This window comes from Vulpes lagopus, chromosome 20, assembly GCF_018345385.1.
Source record: "Vulpes lagopus strain Blue_001 chromosome 20, ASM1834538v1, whole genome shotgun sequence".
Classification (NCBI taxonomy): domain Eukaryota; kingdom Metazoa; phylum Chordata; class Mammalia; order Carnivora; family Canidae; genus Vulpes; species Vulpes lagopus.
Window position 1 is genome coordinate 29,644,122 of NC_054843.1, and position 16,288 is coordinate 29,660,409.

The 16,288-nt window shown below is 34.2% G+C and overlaps 1 protein-coding gene across 16 annotated transcripts in view; it reads left to right on the forward strand.

Moving 5' to 3' along the window:
* Positions 1-16,288, forward strand: part of ROBO2 (roundabout guidance receptor 2) — a 1,676,347-nt gene that overhangs the window by 1,274,995 nt on the left and 385,064 nt on the right. The window lies entirely within an intron of this gene.

The window sequence follows — 16,288 nt, forward strand, 5'->3', positions numbered from 1 at the left end:
AAATATACACGGGATCGAATCCCACATCAGGCTCCCAGTGCATGGAGCCTGCTTCTCCCTCTGCCTGTGTCTCTGCCTCTCTCTCTCTCTCTGTGACTATCATAAATGAATAAAAATTAAAAAAAAAAAAAAAAAGCTGTAAACATTCAAACAAAATCCTTCACTTTCAGCCAGAAAGATAATTTCTACATGATATTTGATGCTATGCTAGTTGCAGTATCACAGGAAATATTCATGGTAATTAATTTAGGACAATATTTCTTGTTAAGGTGAAACTTTAGGGAGAAATCTTGTAATTAGAGTAGAGTTATATATCATGAGACTCAGTTAAGCATTATCCTTATCACTTGGAGAATTACTGAAATGAAAATTTGGAAAAACAGATCTACCCCCCTTATTATTTGCAAGAAATATAATATGAATCCTTTTTTTATTTTAGGAATATCATAAAAATATTGAGCTATGTCAAAACTATACAAACAACAAACAGATTCAATTAAAACTATATTGACTAGAATAATATAACTTAGTTTGGTTAAGAAACAAACACAAGAAATTATGATCCTAGGAAAACAAGATGACCCTATTAGGATTACATAAGCATTTTCTTTCTTTCCTCTTTTTTAAACCAGTTTAATGTTTTCCCATTAATTTTCACATGAGACTACACTGTTGGATTTCATTTGGTGGCAGTTTCTCTCATTCCTCATTTCCTTCCTATCTCCCCCCATTACCTTCTCCTTTCTGTTCTTTGCCTGCCTCCTGTCACACACAGCTCAGACCTGCTGTGGATCTTATTGCCTGCACTAAAATGCTCATAGAAGGAAGACTGTAAGTATCACTTGAAGTAAAATCTGCCTTATTTAGACTCTTCATATTGTCTCTATAGACAAGGACAAGGTCACTCAGTTCAAAATGAGTGGTGCTGACAAAGTTTATTTTTCTTAAAAACTTGAATTGGGATGCCCGTGTGTAATAAATTCTTGACTTCTTATACAATGAAAAAGTTTCACCTTATAAGTAAAATTTTTTATGAAGATATTTTTAAGCTTATAATTTCATATTAGTGGAAATCATAAGTTCTGTATTTCTTTTCTGTAGTGTATAAAAGTAATCTTTTTTAAAGTAATCTTTCTTAATAAAGTATTTTAACTAAAAAAAACGTATTTTAACTACCCCATATTATGAGTAAAAAAATTTTAAAAAATTAGAAATGTTAACTAAACATGGCACCTGAGGTGTCATAATCTTCAGTTTTAAAAAAAACAGATGTGTCTTTTAAAATATCCATATAAAATTCAGATATACAACTTTGTCAAATTGCCTTATATCCCTGATTCCATTTAAGACAGTCAAGAAAAATACTTAAAATATTATTTTTCTGTTCATGGGCTTGAACAAGATTTTCAAAAGGTTATTATTGGAAAAAGTGCACTATGACTTCTAAAATAGGATTCTGGTGGAATGATTAGACACGTGATTTCTTTGTACTGCTATTGGACAGACACTCCAGCACAGCCCATTTTTAAGGAAAGAACAAGTTAAAGATAACATATAACAATGAGTGGAATTTTTGTGGAGATAGTTCTCTTCTTTAGAATTGCACTCAATAGCTCTTCCCCAGCTAATGTCCACCTGTACAAACTGTATGTAGTGGGTTTGACTGACAGGTTGGATCAGGTGAAGGTGGAGTATTGGGGCAGATGAGGAAGAGGAAACAGGCTATACAATCCACTCAAATCAATCAAATAACCTGACTGTTCTTTCAGCTGCCTTACCTTGTCATTGACTGTCAAGTCAGTCAAAATAGTGGAACTAGTTTTCGCATGTAAGCAGAGCTTGATTTTATGAACTCTATTACCTCACTCTTGCAAACAGACATAACAAATATGTCAGCCCACGTGTTGAAAACTATACACAAATGTTACTGGGTGTGAATGTGTGTAGGAGAGAAACCAGGCTGAAGTTAAAGCCAACACTGTATTTTCCTAATACTTGACTAATTTTTTTGACAGACTTAAATAATATGTTAAATACACAATTAAAATGCTTCTTTATGGAACCATTCAATGTTTTATCTGCACTATTGGGTTCAAACTAGCAAAAATTCTAGGGTTTTTAAAGGGTTTGCATTAAATAGTTAGGAGAGCAGATACTATAATTCACACACACACACACACACACACACAGAAACATACACCTACACACACACATTTTTAAATTTTACTTGCAAGATTAAAAATAAAATCTTAATAAAACCCAGAGAGAAACACTGAACAGATCTAGTAAAAAACCTAATTATTTCTGATCTCTTGAAGAGGTTATACTGTTGAAATGCTCTAGTCCAGGTGAAGCTCATTACATCCACAAACTAAGGAATAAGACATAAACTTTAAAATAGTTGGACTACTGAGTGTTAGTCCTCATGCAATTTATTCATGTGGCTCAACCTAAATTCAGTCTGCTAGGTTCATTTGGCATTTTTGTTGATAAGATAGCTGCTAAACTAATGACATGAATCTCTAAGAAACTATTTTCACATTTAGAACTGATTCAATTTCTAAGCCTTTAGCATGATTTCTGTAACATATTTCTCTCAAATGACACATAATGACATAAACACACCTATTGGTTATTGGGGAGTGTTGTGTGTGTGTTTGTGTTTTTATGTGTATGTATGATTCAATACTGAACTGTATAATGTAACTGTATATAGTTTGAGATTGTTTTATATACATTACTAATTTGCTTTTCAGAAACATCTCCAGAGATAAGCATCATATGTATTATTAAAGCTTTAGATAAATAAACTGAGGCTTGGGGAAGTTAAATGAATGGGGCAAGTTGGATGAGCTCATGAGTGGTAGTGCAGGTGGTGGGGTCGATTGTTTGCTGCCCTGCAGGGTACACCATGTTTCTCTAGAGCTATATATCTTTGTTTCTTTTAAATGATGTATTAAAAAAATAAATAAATGATGTATTATATTTCGACCTCCTGGAATCAGAAAGTTATTGTTTTCCCTAGCAGTTTACATTCAGAATTCCCTCTGTGATAAAAGTTAGATCAGTTTTTTACTTAAGAGTTTTATACAATAATAAAAAATGGTTTGATCTGGTTGCTTAGGTTTGATGGTAAGAAGTATATGGTAATTTATGTAAAAGTAAAGTTATTTTTTAAAGTAAAATTATTGTTTTATCTGGTTTGTAAAAACTTGAGCTTTAAGTGATTTCCCCCTGTTGTGGGAAGTATATATTTTGGCAGTGTCAGAGAATACCAGGGTTGTTACTTAAATCATTGATGTTAGACTATTTTTTTAAATGTAGCAACAAAAATAATAATAGGAACAAAAAAGATTCTACAAATGTAATGTTCACATAGGTTTCTTTGAGGGTAAAAGTGAATGCAATGGGTTCAGTCAGAGACAATGGGAAAAGAAAATTAAATATATATTTATACTAGAATTAGATGTATGTGACTGTAACAAGCAGAAACTTATTTATTAGAGTACATTAATTTTATATTAGTTTACTTTTCATTAGGATCCTTCATTTAAATCTTTAAGTTTTTATCTGGAAACTGGTTTCTTTTTCAAGTTGTCTTAATGAAAGAACTGGAAGGTTGGTTGCTGCATAAAGTATAGAAAAACTCAAGTTTCTCTAAAGCACAGGTCATTTTTTAAATCAAGAAAAGACATTAAATGATTGATAGAGAATATTTCAAACAACAATTTCTGGTTTTCCTTAAAATTTTCCTTAAAATTTTTGAATGCAAAATTGTTCTTCCATTAACTTTTGATAAACATGGGTGAACCTTTAGGTTACCAATTTGGATAATGTTTTATTTTAAGCATGTTTCCAAAATGTTTACCCAAAATGTAGTTTAATTTTCAGTTAATAAAAGAAAATAATTTGTGTGATTGAACATGGGCTTGGGAGATTTGGTAAAAAAAAATTGCTTTATTTAAAAATTGAGTTATTTTCTCACTAGTTCAAAATAATCCTGTTCAGTATGATCACAAACTTTTTTTGGTGGTATGGGCCTAAGGATAAAGCAAAAACCTTACATTTAAAAGGAGGATGTGGAGATAAATGCTAGGACCCCTGATCAGTTCTCCTATTCTTTATTAAGTATTTCAATGCAAAGCCCAAGTCTGTTGTTTGAGTTCTTAAAAATCTTACCCCCTGCTTTACAAGGAAAATAGAGCTAGCCACGCTATAATCTTTTATCTCTTTTTGCCTGTAAATTCTTAATATGTTATTTAACATTTTTCACTTTTCTTACAGTTTCAAAGATAGACATTTCCACTCTTTCCCAATCTGAGATCCTGAATTGATGTTTTATTTCTCATATCGTTACCCTTTCCTGGAGTGTTATTTTGTCCCTTATGGCACTCTTATAGTTCTCTTTGTTTCTCTCCAGTGGTTCCTTGTCCCCACTCTCTCTGTTGAGCACCACTTGTGGAAGTGGATTATCCCAGTTCTCTCTTAGAGTCTAGTCTCTATCCTCATGGCTCTGCTGAAAATATCCTTTCCAAAGTCTTTTAATGCTTTACCCGGTCCTTATTCTCTGTAGCCTTCCATTATTGGCTATTTGATCTCCTTGAACATTTCCTTCCTTGAATTCAGTAATATTGTACTGTCTTGGTTATCTATCTTCAATCTGGCTGTGTTGTCCCTTCTCTCTCAAATACATTGGTTTTTCTTTTAGTCACTATTTAGTGCATGCCTACTAGGAGTTATGGGATGTTAGAGAAACTGGAGATACATGAGTTACTAAAAAAGAAAATGTTCCAGCCATCATGGAGCTGTAGTCTTGTGGAAGGAGAGAAGAAAAATGAATTAAGAACATTTAAATAATGTAATTAAAATGGTGGTTAAATCCTATGGGAAATACAATAAAGCGATGGTGTATAGAGTAACTGGATCCAAGGCATCTATTGACCTGGCATGGTCAGGACTGTCCTCTCTTCCTGGGTGACATTTGAACTGAGACCAAAAAGAGACTGTCCTACAAAAACCAAAGTGAAAATTCTGGAAGAGGAAAGAACAAGTGGAATGGTCCAGAAACAAGAATGATGAATCTGATGGGAACAATTTACAATTTACAGTAGATTGCAAACTCAAAATATTTCTTATTATTCTTTGGCACATGAGCCCCTTGCAGGTTTATGCCCAAATAATATATAATTCTCAAATTGTGTATTATTCCTTTAACATAAACATTTTTTTAATTTACTGGCACCAATTGCTTCTGACACCTTCTAAATTCAAGTTGCTATGTTTGAGGCTGGTGCTTGTAATATAACAAACCAATCAAATATAGAGAAGTAGAATATATTTTCTCTACTTATGTGAGAAGACTAAAAGGAAGAAAAGTCTACCACAAGGTCATATAATAATTTTACTTATCTTCATGGTCAATTTTGATCTATGCATAGCTAATCTGACTGATTGCTGCCTCATCAATTAATACTTCTGAAAATTCCAAGTCAATAATATTGTGAACAGTTCAGTAATGCCAATGAGATGAAGCTGTTTGTCTTGTCTTTGGAATATGATTTACATGTGAAAAAGTAATTCTTGCTTCACTTTCTTTGATAGTTCTGTGGCTTATGGGTAACCCATGTGAAGCAGTTATGCATTGGGAAAGGCAGTGTGATTTACAAGAGCACGCTATTAGGCCCTAGTGTCAGAGGACAAAGGCAACATCTGCTTCGTGAGCCTTTTGTGTTACAGAAGGAAAGAAACCCTGCTTGTCATTATATGCAAAAGAACATGATCCAGTGCATGGAATGGCCATATTAAGGTCTAGAAGTTAATGGGAATTTAAATGATTTCAAATTTTAATATAGTACTTGTATAACACATTTGTATCACTATCCCATATTATGTATCAACTTTACTATTTTAAACAATATTTAAGAATTATAGCCAAACTGTAAATAAGTGTTTATATAGATTTTTATGTCTTAAATTACTACTATGTATAACCGGATGCTTATATTAAATTTAGAAAAGAAAATGTGAGCAAATTAATTCTCATTTTTTAACTGAAATCTTTTTTTTTCCTCAAGAGAAATAATACTTAAAGGAAACTAAAATTCATTTGGTTCTTAACGTCTATATACAAGAGAAGATACATGTTAGTGAATCCTCTTAGCATATACATACATGTGTAAGTTAATATTTGTACAATTTAAAAATATACAGACTATATTTGTGTTTCTGTTTTTTTTTAATTTAAAAAAAAATGTAAGAAGAACCTTGGGATTGTCCTTGCATATTATAGTCAAATTAGTTCTGAATTTGGCATTTGCTCCTTACAGCCTAACTAGGGAGAGGACCATTAGCTTTCTTAGAGCTTTGGGACCTTGGGCTTTTGCCTTTGGAAATTAAATATTTAATATTGCTTTGTCTGAGCTGGCTTTGAACAGGATCCTTCCTTCATTCCAAGGCAATGTCAAAATTCATAGAAGAGCAACAACTCATATTGTCTACTAAAATCAAATCTGACTCCTCTCTCCTCCCTGCTCCCACTTCTGCCCTTGGGATTGTGACATCATTACCATCTCCGAAACCCTAGGGTGGTTGTTCATGTTAAAATGAAGTGAGATTAGGGTTCTAAGAAAGAGCAGTCAAATATTTGAGTACTAATCATGCCTGGATGTCTGTTATTACTTCTCCGCCAGTGGAATTCTTTTGGCTTCAAGAATTATATTGCAGTCATTTCATGTGAATGTGGACAGAGAATAATACAATTAGGTGAATCACAGAGACAATCTGCTTTTTAGAGCATTCTTTGAAATGAAAGATGCATCTATTTAAAGGTTATCTAGCATATGAAAGGGACATTTATCCCCCAAGGAGAGAAGGAAACTACTTAAAAGGAATAGACCTTTATTAATATTTTTCAATTAAATGTTACAATCTCTTTATCATTTTTTTCTTTTGTAATTTTCATGTTGACCTATGTAAGTGCTTTGTCCATGTAACATTCACACTTCTGGGCAAGTCATCAGATGGGACGAGTTTATTGAAAAAGAAACAGAATTAAAAATTCAATGACAAAGGTTCAAATAGTGTCTGTTTAGAGCTTATCTTCTCAATGTCAGGGCTTTCATGGTTATTGGTTAGGGACTTTTGGGATTGGTTCCTTGATGCTCAGGAGGATGATGTCAACATCAAGGGACGAAATGACCTTACTTTAATTCTGGGGGTTTCTGATGATTCCTTGTATTTAAGCATTGTGGCTATATTTTTTTTTCACTGTAACATTTAAAAGTTATGCATTTTTGTTATTGAACTATTTGAATTAGAAAAGACAGGATAGCTCAATCAGACAAAATTGAAAGAGCTGTTATTGTGTCTTCTCCCCCCCCCAAAAAAAAATGACCACTGGGTGGAAAAGTGATTTTATATCAGATTTTTGGGTAGATTTTATAATCTATTATGATAATATTTAAATAAGCTTTATTAAAATATACATTTAGGAGAAAATGTAATACATAAAAGTGATGATTAGACATGAAAAATTAGAATAGTGTAAATACTATTTTTATCTCTATAAATGAATAAATGATATATAAGCTAAAAATTTTTATCTAGCTCAAATCTTGCAAATTTGATAATAGGAGAGAAAAAGCCAGTAGTGCTGTACATAGAAGTTACCTATAAAAAATGAACTTGAACTAATAGTTTTTTTTATATATATTCCCTTTTTAATGCAACACTCAAAATTGTGATGTGTATGGGCAAAATAATCAATTCAACTATATATTAAACAGGAAATTCCAGAGATTTAAGAATATTTTTTAAAACATGTCTATCGTGCTTTTTGTCAAAATTAAAGTGTGATTCAAAAGCATTCATTAGGATAATTAACCTTCTTTCCACTAGAAAAATCTGGTACTAGTGTTCAATGCCTTTTTGATACCACTTGCCCCTGAAAACAAAATCCATATCACTATTACTACTTTCTGTTTGGCCATTTTTATTGAGAATGTTTATGGCTTACAATTTTCTAGTAGTAATCTTTAAAAATTAAAATAAATTTGAATGAAAAAATTTTTCACTGAAGAACATGTACTTTATTTCTAATTATTTATTTTTAATTATAATTTCAGCCATATTTTTATCCATATTTCTTTTTCAGAGACATATGTTACTTAATAGACTAAAGATACTTTTCTATTACTCAATATAATCACATTTTTCATCACTTTCTAAAACAAGAGCTTGTTTAAATTTGGACATTTTTAGGCAAACATCTCCTTGGACATCAACAAGTACTTTCTGCTAGAATGGGTTCAATTATCTGCTGTGTACAATGCAGAAGTATCCTAGTGACATAGATCTTTACACTGGAATAATCTAATTTTCTCTTTTTTTTTTTCTAATTTTCTCTTCTATTGATGATAGAAAAAATAGCTGATATCTTGAGAAGTATATAGTGTTTTAATTGAAACTTTATATTTTTTACTGACTTCAGATAATGTTCATATTTCTAATGAAGATGGGAATACAACTCTACTCAGATAGAACAGGGTTATGAGAGCAAAACGGATGTGTTTTGGGAAACTGTATACTATGACTTCAGCCCAGACCTCACATAAAATTTTTAAAAAGCAACAAAACACAACTAAAAATGAACATCAGATTCTAGTAATTTTAAATTTCAACTACAACTCTATTTACAAATTTTCTTTGATTTTTGTTTTTGTCTGATGATTATCCAAGAGGTCAGGGATGATTGGCAGGTATAGCAATTCAAATGAAAATAGTTCACAAACTCTACTAAGCATCTCTTGATAAACAGTTGTGATGAATGAATAAATAAAATGCTTCTATTTTTATGCAGAAATATCTACTTTGTACATATTTAATCATTTGTGCATCAACTGGCCTTTTGCAGACAGATATATGCACTAAACTTTTTACTGGTTGTCATAATAGTAATAAAATATCAAATATTAGATGAGGTGAGTTAGTCAAAAGGTCTATGTCCTTTGAGTCAAATTTAAACTATGCAACACCCTCTAAGTCTGGTGAAATAGAAGCACTTGTGAAAAATTACACTCTTTTTTTTTTTTTTTTGGAGTGGTACTAACAGAATAATGATCTCATCTTTCTACTTCTAACTTTCACACCATAAAGTGCACAAATCAAAAAGTAAAATAATTATGGTAAAAAAACAAATTTTATTTCAGTTTTCTTGTTTCCTTCAAATTCAGCTTGTGCTGCTTAATGAGAACACTATTTTCAATAATACTTTATATTTTAAATGCCTTTCTGTAATTCATCTATCTGATAGGAATGATGTTAATAAATAAAAACAATAATTATTGCACTATCCATTTGACTTTCATAAGATTAGAGGCAAATCATTATGGATCCCAATTGACAGAGGAGAAAATTGGGGTACAGACAAGTTAAGTCAGATGGCAGGCTCACACAGGAAATAAATAGTGGCTATGCTAGTATAAAAACATCCATCTTCTGACCTCTAACTCAGGGCTCTCCACAACTCTGGTGTGATTAATCAATACCAGGAAGCAAAATAAGTATCAAGAAAAGATCATCCATTTATATCAGTCTTTCCTTTATGTGATTAGAATCTAAAGTATTGAATGCATAAGGAATCAAAAGTTGAAAGCTTTGCCTATTTTAGTGACTGACTACTGAGCAGTCTTTTATTATTATCAGTAGATTTGACAATAAATACAGCCTCGTGCCACACCCAAATACGTAAACTCTTGCGGAGATATTTTGCTAACATGTGGAAAATGAACTCTTAGCAACTCATTTTGATTTTCTAGTATTTATATACAAAGAGAACACTCAAATATGTACTGAAATATGTATTGCCTTATGGATTGCAGTGGCAGGGGCTGTTAGTCTGAAGGATCCCCACATTGCAAGTAAGATTGGATACATTTATATTTGTGTGTTGGGGGGGGGGAGAAAAAAGAGAAAAAGAATGAGAGAGAGAGAGAGAATGGTTATTTAAAATGTAACCAAAAGGCAAAATCTTGGCATTTGGCCAAAGAGATGGCCCCATCCTTAGGAGTCCAGGTGCCTTTTTCTCTAGAGCTCCATTTTCTGACCAAAGTTTTGGCAAGCAAAAACTCTTTGCTTATGTGTGTGGGATATATTCTACTTTACCATCTTTGACGGAAAGGAAAAAGATAATTGTTTGGATGAGGCAATTTAAATCTAAGTCTTGGTAAGTTACTTGGTAGAGAAGCAAACAGTCCCTTGATGCTGTCGTTATCTAGAATATATCCTCTTCTGCAGTTTACTGAAATAATTCCCCCAGTGCGTGGGAAGTCCCTGTGCATTCAGCTTTGCTGTAGATGTGACGTTATATCAACAGTGACACGACTTGTTTACAAGAGGGTGGTATAAACAGCAAATGTTCTTCCTTAAAACAGCCTTCTTGTTGAATTTCAACAGAAAAGGAGAATAAGTGTAAAAGGACGAACAGAAGGAGATAATCTTTCACATGTAGAGTAAATTCTAAGGCAGAGGAGAGAGCAGCTGATGATATCTTCAAGTGTTCGCCTTTGAATAAAATATATTATTACCAAGTCTACTGCCTTCTTTTTCATATTTAATGAAGGGCGTTCAAATTGTATTCAGTTTTCAATGTGGAAGGTAATATATGGCTTATTATAATGTGCCTTAATATTTCAAGATATTCTGGTTTCAGATTAATTAGATTAAAAGTAAGAATGTCAAACAAGGGTGGGGAGGAGAAAGACAGAGAGAGAGAATGAGAACCCTAATACCTCCTCCAACCTGATTTAGTAAACTTTCTAATGTAGAATGTTGCAGTAGACACTCTCTGAAGGAATTCTAGTTACAGCAAAAGCTCCTCTCAACTTTTTGATCTTGGGTAAGCCTTATTTATTTTCCTAGAAATAAAAATGATATGCATTACACATTTCAGATCATAAATTATCATATTGCAAAATATTAATTTTTTTCTTACATGAGAAGTATTATTTAACACAGTATAACCGGATAAAAATAAAATAAGATAAATTTTAGTTCATTAAATCTTCACTGGAAAATGATTACTAGCTGGCATCCAGGTACTGACCTACATGATCATAATTCCTAGGGCTTGGGAAGCCTTAAGAGTATCTGTAGGAACACCCTGGTCTGGAAGGAAAGTACTTTGCCAGAGTTCTCCAGCTGGGCATGGAGGATGTTTCAGTTCCTCACATATTAGCCTATAAGAGAAAATCATTCTAGGTACAATGTAAATATTCTGTAAATATTCTGGATACAATGTCATGGCTTTGCTGGGTCCAGTTTCCTCTGGGTTGCTTGGGAGATGCCTTTGTTCTTTGTGAAACTGTGGAGTAATTGAAGGTACACAGTACATGTATATTTTGTCATTAACATACTTGAGCTCGAACCCCAGCACTGTCACTTATTGGCAGATGGGTGGCCTTGCCCGCATGGTTTAACCTTTCTGAATATTTGTTTTCTGATTTATAACACTAGGTTAATGTTGCCTCCTCTAGGAATGTTTTAATATAAACTCATTAAAAGGTACAAATCAAAACTATGAGATATCACCTCACACCTGTCAGAATGGCTAAAATCAACAATACAAGAAATAACAGGTGCTGGCTGTCAAGGATGTGGAGAAAGGGGAGCCCTCCTGCACTGTTGGTGGGAATGTAGACTGGTGCAGCCACTGTAGAAAACAGTATGGAGGTTCCTCAAAAAGTTAAAAATAGAACTACTACGTTACGATGCAGCAATTGTATTACTATGTTTTTACCCAAAGGACACAAAAGAATGAAATCCTGCCATTTGCAATGACATGGATGGAGCTAGAGAATATTATGCTCAATTTTGAAATAAGTCACTCAGAGACACATACCATATAATGTCATATGTGGAAATTGAGAAACAAAACAAAGGGGATAAAAGAGAGAGAGAGAGAAAGCAAGAAACAGACTCTTCACTCTAAAGAACAAACTGATGGTTACCAGAGGGGAAGTAGGTAGGAGACTGGGTTAAATAGGTGATGGGGAGGGATGTCTGGATGGCTCAGTGGTTGAGCGTCTGCCTTTGGCTCAGACCCTGATCCCAGGGTCCTGGGATGGAGTCCCACACGTGGCTCTGTGGGAAGCCTGCTTCTCCCTCTGCTTGTGTCTCTGCCTCTCTGTGTGTCTCTCGTGAATGAATGGATGGATGGATGGATAAGTAAATAAATAAATAAATAACCTAAAAAAAAGGTGATGGGGATTAAGGAATGCACTTGCTGTGATGAGAACCAGGTGATATATGGAAGTGCTGAATCACTGTAGTGTACACCTGAAACTAATATTACACTGTGTTAACTAAATGGAAGTTAAATAATAAAAAAAAAATTGTAAAGTACTTTAGATACTTTTAATCCCAAGGCAAATGCCAGTAATCGTTGTTATGGGGGATTAGTCAGTGGCTTTCCCAGCAATTTCCTGAAAGCTGGGTCTCTACGCTCTAGCTAAAAACTCCTGGAAGCAAAGGAACACCTTCTGAAATTTAGTTGTGTCATTATGGTGGTGAGATAACATATTGGGACTTCAGAATTGGATTGCTTCTTGGTATTTAAATGTCCAGATTCCTTGGAGCCATAGTAGTAAATTAGTGACAAAACAATAGTGATTGTATCATTATGATATGTGTAATTGGTCATGTTTGTTTCTTTTTAACCTTTATCGAGTCCCTGATACGTATCAGGCCTCAGGCTAGATGCCTTAGGTTATGAAGCAATAAATAATTCTTTTCCCCAATAAAGGCAACCAGTAGACAAAATAGATGTTTCTAGTGGAGAAAATTAATTAACATATGAAGCAGAATAAATAAATGAATTAAGGGCTAATTAATAGAAGAACCAGACACATATTGTAAAAAATTGGAAGAGTAATTACTTATGATGGTGTGGGTGAAAGACAGTAAAAATCAAATTTTTGAACATAGGTAGGATTGGAACAGTTTGGGACACAAAAACACAGATAAGAAGCTGTGTAGCTTGCAGGAAGGCAGGGATCCATAAATATCATTGGGTTTGTCTAAAGGATTATTAGTACATGGATGGAGAATGCTAAAATATGGAGAAATCTTCCATAAAACTTTTTTTTAAATTTCCAGATATTAATGGAGATGTTTTTGGGAAATTCCAACTCAAGTGCTTATGAACACATGAGTAAAAACTACTTTTTCTGAGAAAAATAAAAATAAACCCTTTGGACTAATCTTACCTCGTTTATGGTTACAAATATATTTCTGTTTTGATTTAAAATGATGAGGATGATGGCTAAAAATAAAATGAACCAAGTTTTATGCATATTGCATTTTAACAAGTTAGATGCCTCATTGGAATGCACTGCCTTCTTGCTCCACATTTATTTTTGGAATTTAATAAGGCGCCTGTCATATCTGCCTCAAGGCTAAAAAACATCATGGGGGAGAAATCCAAAGTACTGTCATGTTTGAGTGACATGGAGCCAATTTTATTTTATTTCCTTTTCACTGGAGGGTGGCTGAAATTAGCCCGCCTCACTTCTGAAAAGGCGTCGCTATACCATCTGTTCTAAAGGCCTTGTGCTGGTTAACTGGTAATGACATTGACCAGTGACATTTGTCAGGTGGATTTGACTCGGAATACTGAGAGAGGACTTTCATTAAAAAATTAATTCTGTGCATTGTGCTGCCAAGCTCATTCTCATGATAGATTCTGGTATAGGGCCACATATCTCCAGAAGTGGGTCTCATTACCTGAGAAACTTGGGAAGGTAATAACTTCTTTATTTCTTCTTTGTGCTCCCAGAGCACATAATGAACATGCTGACTCATGTAGCTCAGCTCTCCTTAGGATGAGGCTGTGTGAATATGATGGAGATTTCAGGCAAACTGTGGCAAACACTTATGGGTTCTGATTCTCATGAAGGCTGAGGAAGAACTTGGCCACTTGCTGTTGCTTTCTTCTAAACTGATGTTTAGTACAATGTAACTTTTATAAATAGAAGCATAATATGGTATGATTTAAATGGAATCATGATATTTTAAAGAATTTTAAGTTAGAACAGGTAACACAGAATGATCTTGCAATTGCTGAGTTATCCATAAAGTCGGAGATCATAGTTACCTGAAGGTTCTGGCTGAGACATAAAAATAAAAGGTGGACCATTCAGTAGGTATAGGTATGCTGCTGTAATAACTGGGATAAGTATTGTGTTTTGCTAATTAAATCAGAGTTAAGGTTCATTATTTTTTGGCAGTCACTATGGGCAAGTAAGCTAGTGAAATGATGTGAACACAGTACTATTAGGAATTTATGAACATAGTACTGCTATGTCACATAATGTGGGACAGCCCGGGTGGCTCAGCGGTGAGTGCTGCCTTTAGCCCCGGGTGTGATCCTGGAGACCTGAGATGGAGTCCCACGTCGGGCTCCCTGCATGGAGCCTGCTTCTCCCACTGCCTGTGTCTCTGCCTCTCTCTCTCTCTCTCTCTCAATCTCTCTGTCTCTCATGAATAAATAAATAAAATCTTAAAAAAAAAAATAATGTGTATTGTGAACCAAGTCAATTATTTGTAATTAGTCGTTCCTCCTGACCTTCATTATTTAGAATTTCCTGCCTCTTGGGTAAACGGAAAAGGAATGGTGAATCTAAACCACTTTTTGAGGGCACCTGGGTGGTCAGTTAAGCATCTGCTTTGATTCAGGTCATGATCTCATGGTCCTGGGATCAAACCCCACACTGGGCTCCTTGCTCAGTGGGACCTACTTCTCCCTCTCCCTCCACCATTCTCCCTGCTTATGCTCTCTCTCTCTCTGTGTTAAATAAATAAAATCTAAAAAACAAAAACCCACTTTATGATGAGTTTGTACCTTCTTAGAAACAAAGAGAGATATATGAGTTCTTCCCTGAATCTCAGAAGATCCCTAGGATTGAAAATTGAGTTTGGCTTCAAATTAGTAAGAATATGTATATACGTGTGTGTTGGATGGTAGGCAAGAAGGGGAGAAGGGTCCTCTGTTGGAAAGTTTAACCCTGAGATTGTGTGGCTACTCTAATCCCAACTCTATGGGTTGGATCAATCCTTAGTTATACGGAAGATAATTTAGTGGTAAGGCCACATCTAAACCATTAGCTATTGAGCCAACATGTAATAATAAATGTGAAATGTGGGATAGCAAAATAAGCTCTGCCCCATGGCAAAGGTACCACATGCTTTAGCATTCTCAAAGAAATATGAATCAGAAGACACCAATTGTCTTTTGATATGTTGGCACTCTACATTTTATTTCTCTTTCTGATGGAATTCCAAAGCAATATTGTGTAGATCCCCTAAAATATTCTGAAAGCTATCAGGAAAGCAATTTAGCACTTTTTTTTGGTAAACAATGAATTCAATTTAAATACATGCCATTCCTTAGAGAGAATATGCCTCTAGATTATAGCTGGACCTATCTTATTTTACACGAGCTATCTCTTGGGGGCATAATTTCTCAGTCAAAGAAACATGAAGATATATTGGCTGTTTGATGGAAATACTTATTTGCTTTCCCAAACACTTTATTGCTTAACTGGTCATTGACAACTGATGCTAAGAATTGAAGAGGAGAGGGTGAATTATATTCAATTAAATGAAGAGTTTAAGGTAAATTCTCATGAAAAAAAAATGAGCTCCACCTGAGTGGCTCAGTGTTTGAGCATCTCCCTTCAGCTCAGGATGTGATCCCAGGGTCCTGGGATCAAGTCCTGCATCAGGCTCCCTGCAGGGAATCTTCTCCCTCTGCCTATGTCTCTGCCTCTTTTTCTATATCTCTCATGGATAAATAAATAAAATCTTAAAAAAAAAATGGGAGCCACCTTGAAAATATTTCATTCCTAGTCAACAATTGCATTTACTATTTGGGTGGTTATCTAGCAAGAGATGAGTCATTCTAAATATTAAGAAGTCTTTAGTCCATGTCACTAAAGATTCCATGCTTGGAACTGCTTTATCTAACTTAAATGTATCACTAATGATGTTGCTGTGGAATTGTGTAATGCTATTCCCATGAGCAGCTCAGAATAGCTCTCAGGCTTTGAGTCTAGTCTTTATTCCTGGAGCTGACAAGAGTAGGTTGTCATGGAGCTATGGGAGAAATCAGCAGACTCTATTTATGTTCTAGGTGAGAGGATACTGTCTTCTGGAAAATTGCAGAATTAGTTGTGCTTCTGGGGCTTCAGTCTGAGTGCTTAACAAAGAAGACTATGCACGTGGGGGCCAAATT